This window comes from Hyla sarda, chromosome 11 (assembly GCF_029499605.1).
Source record: "Hyla sarda isolate aHylSar1 chromosome 11, aHylSar1.hap1, whole genome shotgun sequence".
In the NCBI taxonomy this organism is placed as follows: Eukaryota; Metazoa; Chordata; class Amphibia; order Anura; family Hylidae; genus Hyla; species Hyla sarda.
Window position 1 is genome coordinate 63,837,072 of NC_079199.1, and position 14,619 is coordinate 63,851,690.

General features: G+C 42.3%; 2 protein-coding genes across 3 annotated transcripts in view; one reads left to right on the forward strand and one right to left on the reverse strand.

The window, feature by feature from the left end:
• The window catches only part of LOC130295046 (uncharacterized), a 46,819-nt gene that overhangs the window by 13,702 nt on the left and 18,498 nt on the right, over positions 1-14,619 (reverse strand). The window lies entirely within an intron of this gene.
• The window catches only part of CCDC177 (coiled-coil domain containing 177), a 158,838-nt gene continuing 158,630 nt past the window's right edge, over positions 14,412-14,619 (forward strand). The window contains exon 1 of the mRNA XM_056545276.1: positions 14,412-14,530. The gene's annotated coding sequence lies outside the window, so the exon portion shown is untranslated. The remainder of the gene's footprint in view (positions 14,531-14,619) is intronic.

Here is a 14,619-nt window from a genome sequence, read left to right on the forward strand (position 1 = left end):
TTTTTTGTTCCGGAAGGAAACTCAAGAGGCGCCCCCTATGTTCTCTTCTCAGTTAAAGGGACAAGGAGACAAAGAGAGGGGGAGACCTAAGGGGGCGGGGTACTGTTACGCCGAGCGCTCCGGGTCCCTGCTCCTCCCCGGAGCGCTCGCGGCGTTCTCCTTTCTGCAGCGCCCCGGTCAGACCCGCTGACCGGGAGCGCTGCACTGACATTCACGATGGGGATGCGATTCGCATAGCGGGACGCGCCCGCTCGCGAATCGCATCCCAAGCCACTTACCGGTCCCGGTCCCCGGCTGTCATGTTCTGGCGCACGCGGCTCCGCTCTCTAGGGCGCACGCGCGCCAGCTCTCTAATATTTAAAGGGCCAGTGCACCAGTGATTGGTGCCTGGCCCAATCAGTCTAATTAGCTTCCACTTGCTCCCTGTCCATATAACCTCACTTCCCCTTTCCTTCCTTGCCGGATCTTGTTGCCTTGTGCCAGAGAAAGCGTTTAGTGTTGTCCAAAGCCTGTGTTTCCAGACCTTCTGCTATTGCTATTGACTACGAACCTTGCCGCCTGCCCCGACCTTCTGCTACGTCTGACCTTGCCTCTGCCTAGTTCTTCTGTCCCACGCCTTCTCAGCAGTCAGCGAGGTTGAGCCATTGCCGGTGGATGCGACCTGGTTGCTACCGCCGCAGCAAGACCATCCCGCTTTGCGGCGGGCTCTGGTGAAAACCAGTAGCAACCTAGAACCGGTCCACCAAAACGGTCCACGCCAATCCCTCGCTGACACAGAGGATCCACATCCAGCTAGCCGAATCCTAACAACAATATAGTTACTTTTGACTTAAAATGTAGAAAACGAAGACAGACGGGGAAGGCAAAAACATATAACTTTAAAAAGGCAAATTTCCCTGGGCTGAGAGCTGCACTACAGGACATAGACTGGGGGGAGATGTTCTCAAATACTGATACAGAAGGTAAATGGGACATCTTTAAATCAACTCTAAATAACTATACAGCTAAATATATACCAAAGGGGAACAAATATAAACGATTAAAACTAAATCCTACATGGCTGACAAATTATGTTAAAAGAGCAATAAACAACAAAAAAAATAGCCTTCAAAAAATTCAAATCTGATGGGTTTAGCTATAACATTTAAACAGTACAAAGAGCTTAATAAAATCTGTAAAAATGTAATAAAAACAGCAAAAATGTTAAATGATAGACAGGTGGCCAAAGAAAGCAAAACTAATCCTAAATACTTTTTTAGATATATAAATACAAAAAAACAAAGGACAGAGCATGAAGGACCCCTTAATAATGATAATGGGGAGGTTGTCACGGGCGATCAAGAGAAGGCGGAGCTACTGAATGGGTTCTTTAGTTCTGTATATACTATGGAAAAAGGAGCTGACATTGGCCAGTTCAGTGCTGGTAACACATCATGTAATGTACTGAACTGGCTTAATGTAGAGATGGTACAAGGAAAGTTAAGTGAAGTAAATGTAAGTAAATCTCCAGGACCAGATGGACTACACCCAAGAGTTCTTAGAGAGGTAAGTTCAGTAATATCTTTACCCTTGTTCATGATATTTAGAGATTCTCTGGTGTCTGGTATTGTGCCAAGGGACTGGCGCAAGGCGAATGTGGTACCAATCTTCAAGAAGGGCTCTAGGTCTTCGCCAGGCAATTATAGACCGGTAAGTTTAACGTGCATTGTGGGTAAATTGTTTGAAGTACTTATACGGGATTACATACAGGAATACATAGGGGATAATTGTATTATAAGTGATAGCCAGCATGGGTTTACTAAGGATAGAAGTTGTCAAGCCAATCTAATTTGCTTTCATGAAGAGGTGAGTAGAAGCCTTGACAGAGGAATGGCTGTGGATATAGTGTTTCTGGATTTTACCAAAGCGTTTGATACTGTCCCTCACAGACGTCTGACAGGTAAGTTAAGGTCTTTGGGCTTGGAAACTTTAGTTTGTAACTGGATTGAACACTGGCTCATGGATCGTACCCAGAGAGTGGTGGTCAATGATTCGTACTCTGATTGGTCCCCGGTTATTAGTGGTGTACCCCAAGGTTCAGTACTGGGCCCGCTGTTGTTTAATTTATTTATCAATGATATAGAGGATGGCATTAACAGCTCTGTTTCTATCTTTGCAGTTGACACCAAGCTTTGTAGCACGGTACAGTCTATAGAGGATGTGTATAGGTTACAAGATGACTTGGATAGACTAAGTGTCTGAGCATCCACTTGGCAAATGAGGTTCAATGTGGATAAATGTAAAGTTATGCATCTGGGTACTAATAACATGCATGCATCGTATGTCTTAGGGGGGATTAAACTGGCAGAGTCACTGGTAGAGAAGGATCTGGGTGTACTTGTAGATCACAGACTACAGAATAGCATGCAATGTCAGGCTGCTGCTTCCAAAGCCAGCAGGATATTGTCATGTATAAAAAGAGGCATGGACTCAAGGGACAGGGACATAATACTCCCCCTTTATAAAGCATTGGTATGGCCTCACCTTGAATATGCTGCTCAGTTTTGGTCGCCTGTTCATAAAAGGGACACTGCGGAGTTGGAAAGGGTGCAGAGACGTGTGACTAAACTAATATGGGGCATGGAACATCTTAGCTATGAGGAGCGATTAAAGGAGTTACAATTGTTTAGTCTTGAGAAGAGACGTTTAAGGGGAGATATGATAAATGTATATAAGTATATTAATGGCCCATACAAAAAATATGCAGAAAAACTGTTCCAGGTTAAACCCCCCCAAAGGACAAGGGGGCACTCCCTCCGTCTGGAGAAGAAAAGGTTTAGTCTAAAGGGGCGACACACCTTCTTTACCGTGAGGACTGTGAATTTATGGAACGGTCTACCTCAGGAACTGGTCACAGCAGGAACAATTAACAGCTTTAAAACAGGGCTAGATACATTCCTGGAACAAAATAACATTAGTTCTTCTGCAGAATTATAAAACTACATCCCTTCCCCTTATCCCCTTACACCCTTCCCTTCAATCCCCTGGTTGGACTTGATGGACGTATGTCTTTTTTCAACCATACTATGTAACTATGTAGTAGAAAAAATTGTCTGTTCCTATTTCCTGCTGTCTGAATAAGTTTGGCTGCTAGGTTTCCTTCTGGATCTTTTGTTTTTTTCAGTTTTTTTTTTAGCTTTTTCACCACATGTAAATAATTCAATAACTAAATTGTAGTCATAGAAAAAAAAAGAGAAAAAAAGGAACACAATAGTGCCCCTGGTGAAGTACGTTAGGCACAGGTAGAGAGATGCTGGTATAAACACTCACCCTGTGGTGTTGCGCTCAGAGCACAACATCTGATATCACATATATCATAAAATGGGATCCTGCAGCTTGATTCCCTTGATCCCAGGCAGCGTCTGGTCCGGTATTAGTGTAGGCAGCAGAAGAAACAAAAACGGAACTTATTCCAAGCGCCAGATCCCTCGAGATAGTCAGTCTAACAAAGTAGACCAATTTCCATAGAAGATAACATTTATTCCAAGCATAGATCAACGCGTTTCAGACCCAAAACGGGCCCTTCATCAGGACAGAATGCTTATACTAAAACAGTGAAACCCAGGCAATAAATAGCTGTGGAGGGGTTTAGCACACAGCAGTTGTGTCAATTTAAAATTAGCATATTCACCAAGCACTGTTAGGTAAATGACGTAACTATCACAGAGTTTAAAATACATAAAAAACAACATATTCTTTAAAGAAACAGATAATTCTTACTTGCACTGATGTTCTTTGAACAGGTAAAATACAATTCTTTGAGAATCTGATGAAAATTTTTTAAAATATTAAGAGTGTTTGTTAAAACAAGCGTATCTCCTCATGCACTTAGTAAAACACCGTAGGTGATGACCAAGTTCCGGTGGAAGCTAATAAAATATCGGTATGTACCTCTTCCTTCATTCATTGAAAAAATGTGGACCGAACATTCCATAGTATTACAAGTAGTATAGGATGGTTATAATATAAAAAGTTTATATGTATTATATATGAAATCAGACTGTGGTATGGAGCGCTATACAGCGATGGCGGAGGGCAAAAGGGGCGGGACTAAGGCACTGCTCCGTGCTATGCTATGTGAAGGGAAAAAAAAGGGGGAACGTACCTACATTAACTGAAGTCACAGTTGGTGGACCGTGACTAAACTGGGCAATATATGTATAGGGGGAATGCGCTTTATTACGGAGCATTCGGTGTTGATAGCAGAGAGCAGGGGGGCGGAGCTACGGCGCCGCTGTGAATTAGACAGTGCGATGAAACAAGAAGATATATATGGCCGTGCGTGCTCGTCTTATGGAGCACACATGAATATATTGGCCGAGACCATCCCAGCATAAGCGCTCGTTTCCAAGCGCTATAATGCTGTGGCAGAGGTGAACAATGGGCGGGGCCATTAACTCACTATGTGATGACTTCAGTGTATATAACACTGTATCCCCGTATGCCTAAATGAATATTACTAATTTGGGAGTGAGAAGAAGAATAATTTATGGAGCTATTGAATAGTCTAGTACAGGGGGTCATAGAGTGTGTCACTAAGAGAAAGTGAAGTGAAAGGGGATAGCGATGGGAAAATAATCAGGAAAAAAAATAGGGAGGAAAGGGGGAAGAGGGGAAAGGAAGAAAAAATTAGGAAGAAAGAGAGGGGGGGGAAAGTGGAAGGAAAACAAGAAAGTAAGAACAGGGCGGAGAGGGGAGAAAGGGGGAAGGGAACCAAAGTGATAAGAACAGAGAAATAATGGATAATTACATTGCCATACATACTCGATAAAATAAAATATCATATCAGAAATAAAAATTGAAAACCATGATTACATCAATTCTGGAGATAACCCGAAGAAATTAAATACTAATAAAATTAATGCAAAGAAGTGCCATAAATACACACATATAAGAATTGTTATATGAAAACAAAAAAACAGTATATCAAATTATAATGGTCTCCGAAATTTCGTTCAGACCAAGAGGTTGTAATGTGTCAACCTTGTAGATCCAATAGACCTTCAACCTTTTAAGATGTTCAAATCTATTGGACCTTCTTGGGGGGACAAAATCAATAGGAGTTATGGAATAGTAGTTAGAAGTAACGTCAGGGTGAGTAATAGTGATATGTCTTGAGAGACCATGGAGCATATATTTGGTTTTAATATTAAAACGATGTTTGTTTACTCAGCTCCTTAATTTTTGAGTAGTTCGACCGACATACTGAAGTCCGCAACAGCATTGAATTAGATATATAACATATTCAGATTCACAGTTCAGATGATATTTGATTGGGAAAGTTTCCCCAGTGGCTGTGGGTTTAAATGAACTGCATTTGGATCTGATTTCATGGCAACATAAACATCGTTTGTTACCACAACAAAAACTTCCAGGTTTTGCACTACTATGGGGCATAGCTTTATGAGGTATTATTTGACTTGGGGCTAATATGTTTTTTAAATTTGGAGCTCTACGGAATGTTAAGCAGGGCTTGTTGGGTACTATATCTTTGAGAAAGTTATCATTGGCCAGTATATGCCAGTGATTATTAAGGATCCCTCTGATTTCTTGAGCCGAAGAGTTAAAAGTGGTTATAAAATTGTTGTCCCACTGTCTGGGTTCCTTATGTTTATATTTTTCTTTAGATTTCAAACAATCTGCTTGTGTTTGATTATAGATTTTTTTGAAAGCATCATTCAGTAATTTCTCAGGGTATTTTTTCGCCCTAAATCTTTTTTGTAAGACTCCTGCTTGAGATTTGAAGTCAGTGTCATTTGTACAATTCCTCCTTATTCTTTTGTATTGAGAATATGGTACATTCTCCAACCATTTTTAATAATGACTGCTGGCAAAGTCAATGTAACTGTTAGTATCCACACTTTTGAAAAATGTGGAGGTAATATATGCTTGATCGGTATGTAAAATGATTAAATCCAGAAATTCTATACTGTTGGGGCTACTATTCATGGTAAATGTGATTCCCCACAAATTGTTATTGAGAGAGGTGAGGAGTAGATCAACAGAAGTTGGCGGACCATGCCATATAAAAATCAGGTCGTCAATATAGCGCCTATAAAATTTGATGTATTGCATTAAGTTGATGTTGTTCCAAATATGCTGTAGTTCGAACCTCCCCATAAACAGATTAGCATATGAGGGCGCCACTTTGGCCCCCATAGCAGTCCCCTTCTTTTGATGATATATTTCGCCATCATAAGTAAAATAATTATTTTCAAGGATGAATTTAAGACTGTGCAAGAGAAAAAGGCATTGCGATTCAGAGATGTTGCTGTTTTGTATCAGACAAGCTTCTATCGCCCCAATGCCAATATCGTGTCTAATATTGGTGTATAGCGAGGAGACGTCGCATGTTACCAATATGTCTCCTTTGGACCATGTTATCTTAGATAAATGGGAGGTAAGGTCAGTGGAGTCTCTGAGGTAACTAGGAAGGGAAGTGACATGTTCCTGTAAGAAAAGATCAAGAAAATGTGAGAGATTACTAGTGAACGAATTGGTGGAGGCTATAATGGGTCTGCCTGGGGGAGTGATTTATGTATTTTAGGCAAAAAATAAAAGTAAGGTTTATTATAATTTTTGACGGTGAGATATTGAAATTCTTTTCTATTTAATATGCCATCCTGATGTGCTGTCTAAAAGAATTGGAACAAATCTTTTATGATATTACTAAAGGGATCTCCCTTAACTTTCTCATAAAAGTTTGTGTCTGATAGTAACCTAATGGCTTCATCATGATATTGTTGTAAAGTCATGATAACTAGTCCTCCACCTTTGTCAGCGGATCTAAATATCAGTTCTTTATTTTTTTGGAGTTTTTTTAAAGCATATTCCTCAGGTTTCGAGAGGTTAGACCTGGACTTATGTTCAGTTAGTTTCTGAAAGTCTCGAAGAACCAATTCATGAAAAGTGTTAATGAAAGATCCTTGTGACTGAGTAGGATAAAAGGAGGATGGAACTCTGACGTCCTGGTGTAGGATGTCATCTAGATCAGGTGTTGAATTCCCTCCATCATATTTATTCTCTTTAACAATTTGTTTAATATTGAAATGCCTTTTTAGAGTAATTTTTCTAGTGAATTTGTTGAGATCTAGAAACAAAGTAAATGGATCAATATGATAAGTAGGACAAAAGGAAAGACCCTTTTTTAGAAGTGATAACTCATAGGGGTTAAGCTGATAGGGAGATAAATTGAAAATTTTGACAGTATCCATAGAATTTATTGTGGACTCTTCTCCAGGTTTCTTTTTCCTCTTTTTATTACCCCCTCGGCATCCTCGTGTTCTTTTTTTCTTTTGAGGCTGGGATTTAAAAAAAAAAAAAAACGCGTTGATCTATGCTTGGAATAAATGTTATCTTCTATGGAAATTGGTCTACTTTGTTAGATTGACTATCTCGAGGGATCTGGAGCTTGGAATAAGTTCCGTTTTTGTTTCTTCTGCTGCCTAAATTGTAGTCATGGCTCAGAATAGTGGTAAACGGCGTTTAGTGTGTGTGAGTGTGTGTGTGTTTATTACAGTTTTTTCTCCCTAAATGTACTTACGATTTTTTTTTTTGTTACTTCTTCTACAGATCCGTGTATCCTGTGGACTCCTTCGGATTCGGTGGACTACTTCAACGACCAGCGTTTTTCTTTGCTTGATTTTAATAAAATGGTTAACGAGGGCTTGTGGGGGAGTGTTTTTATGTAATAAAATTTTTTTTAAACATTTTGTGTTTTTTTTTTTTTTTTTACTTTACTAGACAGGCTTAGTAGTGGAAGCTGTCTTACAGATGGAGTCCATTACTAAGCCGGGCTTGGTGTTAGCCACAAAAACAGCTAGCGTTAACCCCCAATTATTATCCCGGTACCCAACACCACAGGGGTGCCGGGAAGAGCCGGTACCAACAGGCCCGGAGCATCAAAAATTGCACTCCTGGGCCTAGGCGGTAACAGGCTGGCGTTATTTAGGCTTGGGAGGGCCAGTAACAATGGTCCTCGCCCACCCTGGTAACGTCAGGCTGTTACTGTTTGCTTGGTATTTGGCTGAGAATGAAAATAGGGGGGACACTATGCGTTTTTTTTTTTTATAAATAATTAAATATTTAAAAAAAAAACACATAGGGTTCCCCCTATTTTTATTCTCAGCCAAATACCAAGCAAACAGTAACAGCCTGACGTTACTGGCCCTCCCCAGCCTAAATAATGCCAGCCTGTTACCGCCTAGGCCCAGGAGCGCCATTTTTGATGCTCCAGGCCTGTTGGTACCGGCTCTTCCCGGCACCCCTGTGGCCTTGGGTACCGGGGTAATAATTGGGGGTTAGCGCTGGCTGTTTTTGTGGCTAACGCTAAGCCCAGCTTAGTAATGGACTCCGTCTATAAGACAGCTTCCACTACTAAGCCTGTCTAGTAAAGTAAGGAAAAAACACAACAGGTTTTAAAAAATTTTTATTACAAAAAACACTCCCCCATAAGCCCTCGTTAACCATTTTATTAAAATCAAACAAAGAAAAACGCTGGTCATCGAAGTAGTCCACCGAATCCGAAGAAGTCCACAGGATACACGGATCTGAAATGAGAAGAAAAGAAAAGGGTTAGTACATTTGTTATCACCTGCTCACACATCTCCCGCCCCGCACGACTACAGCTGCCAGCATGCCCTTACAGTAAGTACATGCTGGGAGTTGTAGTTGTGTGGTGCAGGAGATGTGTGGGCAAGCGACAAGCTTGTCCCCTGCCCCCAGCTGCAGGACTACAACTCCCAGCATGCCCTTACAGTAAGGGCGGAGGCCGGGCACAGTGTTTCCCAACCTGGGAGTTGTAGTTTTGCAACATCTGGAGGCACCCTGGTTGGGAAACACTGTTTTAGGCCAGTGTTTCCCAACCAGGGTGCCTCCAGATGTTGCAAAACTACAACTCCCAGCATGCCTGGACAGCCAAAGGCTGTCCAGGCATGCTGGGAGTTGCAGTCGTGCAACATCTGGAGGCACCCTGGTTGGGAAACACTGTTTTAGGGCTTGGGCAACTTACCGGCTTCCGTAGGATCCAGCGCCGCACGACGATCACAGTCACCGATCGTCGCTGGAGCCTCGGAAGGGTAAGTGAACGTCTTCGCCGGTCCCCTTCAGCTGTTTAGTTTTGCAACAGCTTGAGGACTACAATTTACAGACCACAGACTACAATTTACAGACCACAAACCAGTGGTCTGCAAACCGTGGCCCTCCAGCTAATGCAAAACTACAACTCCCAGCATGCCTGGACAGCCAAAGGCTGTCCAGGCATGCTGGGAGTTGTAGTCTTGCAACATCTGGAGGCACCCTGGTTGGGAAACACTGTTTTAGGCCAGTGTTTCCCAACCAGGGTGCCTCCAGATGTTGCAAAACTACAACTCCCAGCATTCCTGGACAACCAAAGGGTGTCCAGGCATGCTGGGAGTTGTAGTCTTGCAACATCTAGAGGCACCCTGGTTGGGAAACACTGTCTTAGGGCTTGGGCAACTTACCGGCTTCCGTAGGATCCAGCGCTGCACGACACTGCCGCGCGACAGTGCCGCCCGACGATCTCCGTCACCGTTCGTCGCTGGAGCCTCGGAAGGGTAAGTTAACGTCTTCCCCGGTCCCCTTCAGCTGTTTAGTTTTGCAACAGCTGGAGGACTACAGTTTACAGACCACAAACCAGTGGTCTGCAAACTGTGGCCCTCCAGCCGTTGCAAAACTAAAACACCCAGCATGCCCTGACAGCCAAAGCCTTTGGCTCTCAGGACAGGAGCCCGAGCTGACATTACAGTGCAGCCGCCCGGGCTCCTCATACTGCCTCCCCGCTACACTCACTTATGGGGACACTGATATCCCCTCCCCCTTGTCTCCCACCCGTGCCGCTCAGCTCCCGCTGCTACAAGACTACAACTCCCAGCGTGTCCTCACTGTAAGGGCATGCTGGGACTTGTAGTCTTTCAACAGTTAGCAGACAGATGGGAGTTGTGTGGCGCTGGCAGGTGAGAGGGGCGGGGGGGAATGTAAATCACTACAATGTCCCTGTAGCGAAGTGAGGGTAGCGGGGAGAAAGTATGTCGGAACCGGGGCGGCAGTAGCTTTTCCTGCTCCATGTTGGAGCTGGAGTAAATTTAGTAAATTTTTACGGCCGTTGCGACAGTTTATTGCGCAACTGCGACTGTCTCAGTTAATAAATACCTGACCACTGCAAGTCAAAAATCTAGCGGGAAATTTTTTTGGGACTTTCTAGCTCTTGCTAGAGAAAGTCGCACGAAAAATAGGGTAGGAGCAATTGCGACAATTTTGCGCCAAAAATAGTCAGAAAAAAATTACTAAACCCCTTAGTAAATGCCCCTCTATGTGAGCAGCATAGTAAACCACAATAAAGAGATTTAACCACAAGGACCAGATAGACTAGGTAAAGGATAGAAATCAATATCCTAGATCATATATACAATACCATATGATATTTTTGTTATTATAATTAATATAGATTTTATTGTATATACACTTACACTGATATTGATGGTGTTGTATTATTTATATATATTAAAAATTAAGTTTTAGGCACCTATCTTCACAATTGTTTATATGCTCCTACACATTACCAGCATACAAAAAAAGGGTGTAGAAAAATGCTTCACTTACACCTGCAATGATAAATGCTGGCCAATGTGTTTATATATGTGTGTATGTATGTGTGTATGTTCCAGCATCACGTCCAAACGGCTAAAGATATTAACATAAAACTTGGCACACATGTTACTAATATGTCAACGACAAACATAGGATAGGTAATTTAACCCTTACCCACCCCCATTTGCGAGGGTCTGGGTTTTTGTTTAAAGTCCCATACAAGTCTATGGGAAATATATGTTACTGCAGAACTTCCACATGGCTGGAGATATTTCGATAATACTTGGTTAAATGTTACTTATAAGTCCACTTAAAATATAGGATAGTTAATTTAACCCTTTTAAAAATCATAACCCTTTCAATTTTGCACCTAAAAATCCAAATGAGGGCTAATTTTTTTGTGCCACCAATTCTACTTTGTAAAGACATCAGTCATTTTACTCAAAAACGGGGAAAAAAATCACTGTGCAACAAAATTGAAGAAAAATTTGCGCGTACGCCATTGACCGTGCAGTTTAATTAATGACATATATTTATAGTTCGGACATTTCCGCACATGGCGATACCAAATATGTTTATTTTTATCATGTTTATATATTTTTTATATGGAATTTGGGAAAAGGGGGTGATTTCAACTTTTAATAAGGAAGGGGTTAATGTGTGTTTTTAAACTTTAAACTTTTTTTTTTTACACTTTTAGTTCCATTAGGGGAATTTTAGGAGTAATCATTTGATTCCTCATACAGATCAATGTGGTTCCATAGAACCACATTGATCTCTGTGCTCTGTGCTCGATTGATAAAGCCTGGTCCTGCCAAGCTGCCTTATCATTCTGAGCGCCAGAGCCAGCACAGGAGGAGGGGTAAGCCTCCACAGTGGTTCGCCTACCCCCGCGATCGCGCTGCGAGGAATCCCCCTCACTGGACCAGGCATGGTATAAAGGCTCCTTTAGACGCCGCTGTCAGCTTTGACAGCAGTGATCTAAAGGGTTGATAGCTGGCAGCGGCGATTGCCGCATGTTGGCTATTAATGCCAGCCCCCAGCTACAGGAATCCGCTGGAGGCCGGCCGGTATGACCCGGGCTCGAGTCGGGAGCCCGCGCCATACCACCTTAACGGCACATGGATGAGTATACACATCCATGGTCGTTTAGGTGTTAAAATCCCATGCAAATCAATGGGAAATGTATGTTCCCACATAACTTCCGTACGGCTAGAGATATTTCAATAATACCTGGTACACATATTACTTATATGTCAAATAAAAATATATTGAAGTTAACCCTTACCTACACCCTTGTATAAAAGATGGGTTTTTGTTTCAAGTCCCATGCAAGTATATGGGACTACCAGTACCTTACTCCACATGCTCCTCTCTGCATCTTCTGGTGAATGTGTCAGTCCGGCTTGCAAGCTACACCCCATTTCACAAAGACATGCCCACATTTTAAGCCACACCCTTTTTATAATCTACCCTTTTTGTGCATCGGTCTGGCTTGCAACTCACACCCAGTGCCACAAGGCCACGTCCCCTTCTATCTTCAGCTTACAATATCTTCATCAAAAATCAGTCCCACCTCAGGACAGGATATGAGGATGGGATATGAGGACGGGATATGAGGTTGGGACATGAGGTTGGGACATGAGGTCGAGGAGGACGGGATATTAGGTCAAGATATGAGGACGGGATATGAGGTCGAGATATGAGGACGGGATATGGGGTTGGGATATGACAACAATATATGAGAACGGGATATGAAATCAAAAGCTTCCTCCTTTGTTGATTTTTCTCCCCAACAAGAATTAGGAAGGAAAAACCGGGCAATGCCGGGTACAGCTAGTATATAGATAAAACTCAATGTGTGAATGTATGTATGTATGTTCCAGCATCACGTCCAAACGGCTGAAGATATTTACATAAAACTTGGCACACATGTTACTAATATGTCAGCAACAAACAGGATATGTAATTTAACCCTTACTCACCACCATTTGCCAGGGTTTTTGTTTAATGTCTCATACAAGTCTATGGGAAATGTATGTTACTGCATAACTTCCAAACAGATGGAGATAATTCAATAATACCTAGTCACATATTATTTATATGTCCACTAAAAATATAGGATAGTTATTTAACCCTAACTACCCCCATTTGTGAGGGTCTGGGTTTTTGTTTAAAGTCCCATGCAAATCTACGGGAAATGTATGTTTCCGCATAACTTCCGTAAGGCTGGAGATATTTCAATAATACCTGGTACACATATTACTTATATGTCAAATAAAACTATATGATGGTTATATTGAACCCTTACTTACACTCTTATATAGAAGATGGGTTTTTGCTTCAAGTCCCATGCAAGTATATGGGATTTCCAAGTACCTTACTCCACAGGCTTCGCTCTGCATCTCCTGGTGAATGTGTCAGTGTCAGCTTGAAAGCCACACCCATCTCACAAAGACACGCCCACTGTTTAATCCCCATTCCTTTTATTCTCTACCCATTTTGTGCATCAGTCTGGCTTGCAAATCACGCCCAGTCCCACAAATCCACGTCCCCTTCTATTTTCAGCTTACAATATCTTCATCACAAATCAGTCCCACCGGATGACAGGATATGAGGATGGGACATAAGGACGGTATATGAGGTCTGGATATGAGGTTGGGATATGAGGATGGGATATGAGGACGGGATATGAGGATGGGATAGGAGGTCAGGATAGGAGGTCAGGATAGGAGGTCGGAATATGAGGACAGGATATGAGGACGGGATATGAGGTTAGTATATGAGGACAGCATATGAGGTCGGGATATGAGGTCAGGATATGAGGACAGCATATGAGGACAGCATATGAGCACTGGATATGAGGACGGGATAGGAGGACGGGATATAAGGTTGGGATATGGAGATGGCATATGAAGATGGGATATGAGGACAGCATATGAGGTCAGGATATGAGGATAGGATATGAGGACGCGATATGAGGACCGGATAGGAGGTCGGAATAGGAGGTCGGGATATAAGGACGGGATATGAGGTTGGGATATGAAGTAAAAAGCTTCCTCCTTTGTTGATTTTCCTCCCCAACAAGGATTAGGAAGGAAAAACTGGGCAAGGCCGGGTTCCTACCATGCTGGATCACCTTTCTTTTTTCTTGCCTGGTCTAATCAGGATAACATCTGTAAATATTAGGGCCTATGGATGTCATAAAGAGGGGTTCTCCCCTGACAATAGCAGCTTCAGCTCCGTTGTCCTATTGTATCAAGTTCACCGACGACTACATTTAACTTAACTAGCTACCACACCCACTTATATACCTATCTATTGGCAGATGCGTTCTTCAGGAGTTTGAAAAAGATAATTGACAACCATGTGGCTGCAGCCATGACCATCCTTGTATTTTAATTTACTCACAATGAAACAGAATTAGCTGTGAAGTCACTCTGGGGGAGAGTTATTTTAAGAGGCCTTTTAAAAATAAAGAAGCAATCTGATTGGTTGCTATGGGCAACAGGTCAACTTTTCCTCTGCAAAGGTTTTGATAACTCTCTGAGCATACATAGTGGAGCTTTTCCTATGTCCTACCTATTGATGCCAAGCTTAGCATTTCTTTACCCTCCCTCCTCTATCTAGAGTGGCTGTTCCCTGTAACTGCCTCTTCCTCCTAGTATCTGGCTGTTCTGTGTTTCTTTTACTCCTGCATATTTTTGAGTCTTCCTCTGCCACCAGCTGTTCCCTGCATTTGCACCCTCCCTCCTCTGCATTATGCTGACTGTTGTTCACACCCGTCTCTCCCTGCTAGCTACTCGCTATCCACTGCCCTGGTGCTGATATCTTTCTCTCTGCTAAACATACCTGTCAGTTGATCCTGAATTGGGAGATGAAGGTAAATGGAAATATTCCATGATTTCATTAAATATTACACTCATTTTTTTGCCATAATTTTCCTTGGTGTGTGTGTGTATCCCTGTTTTT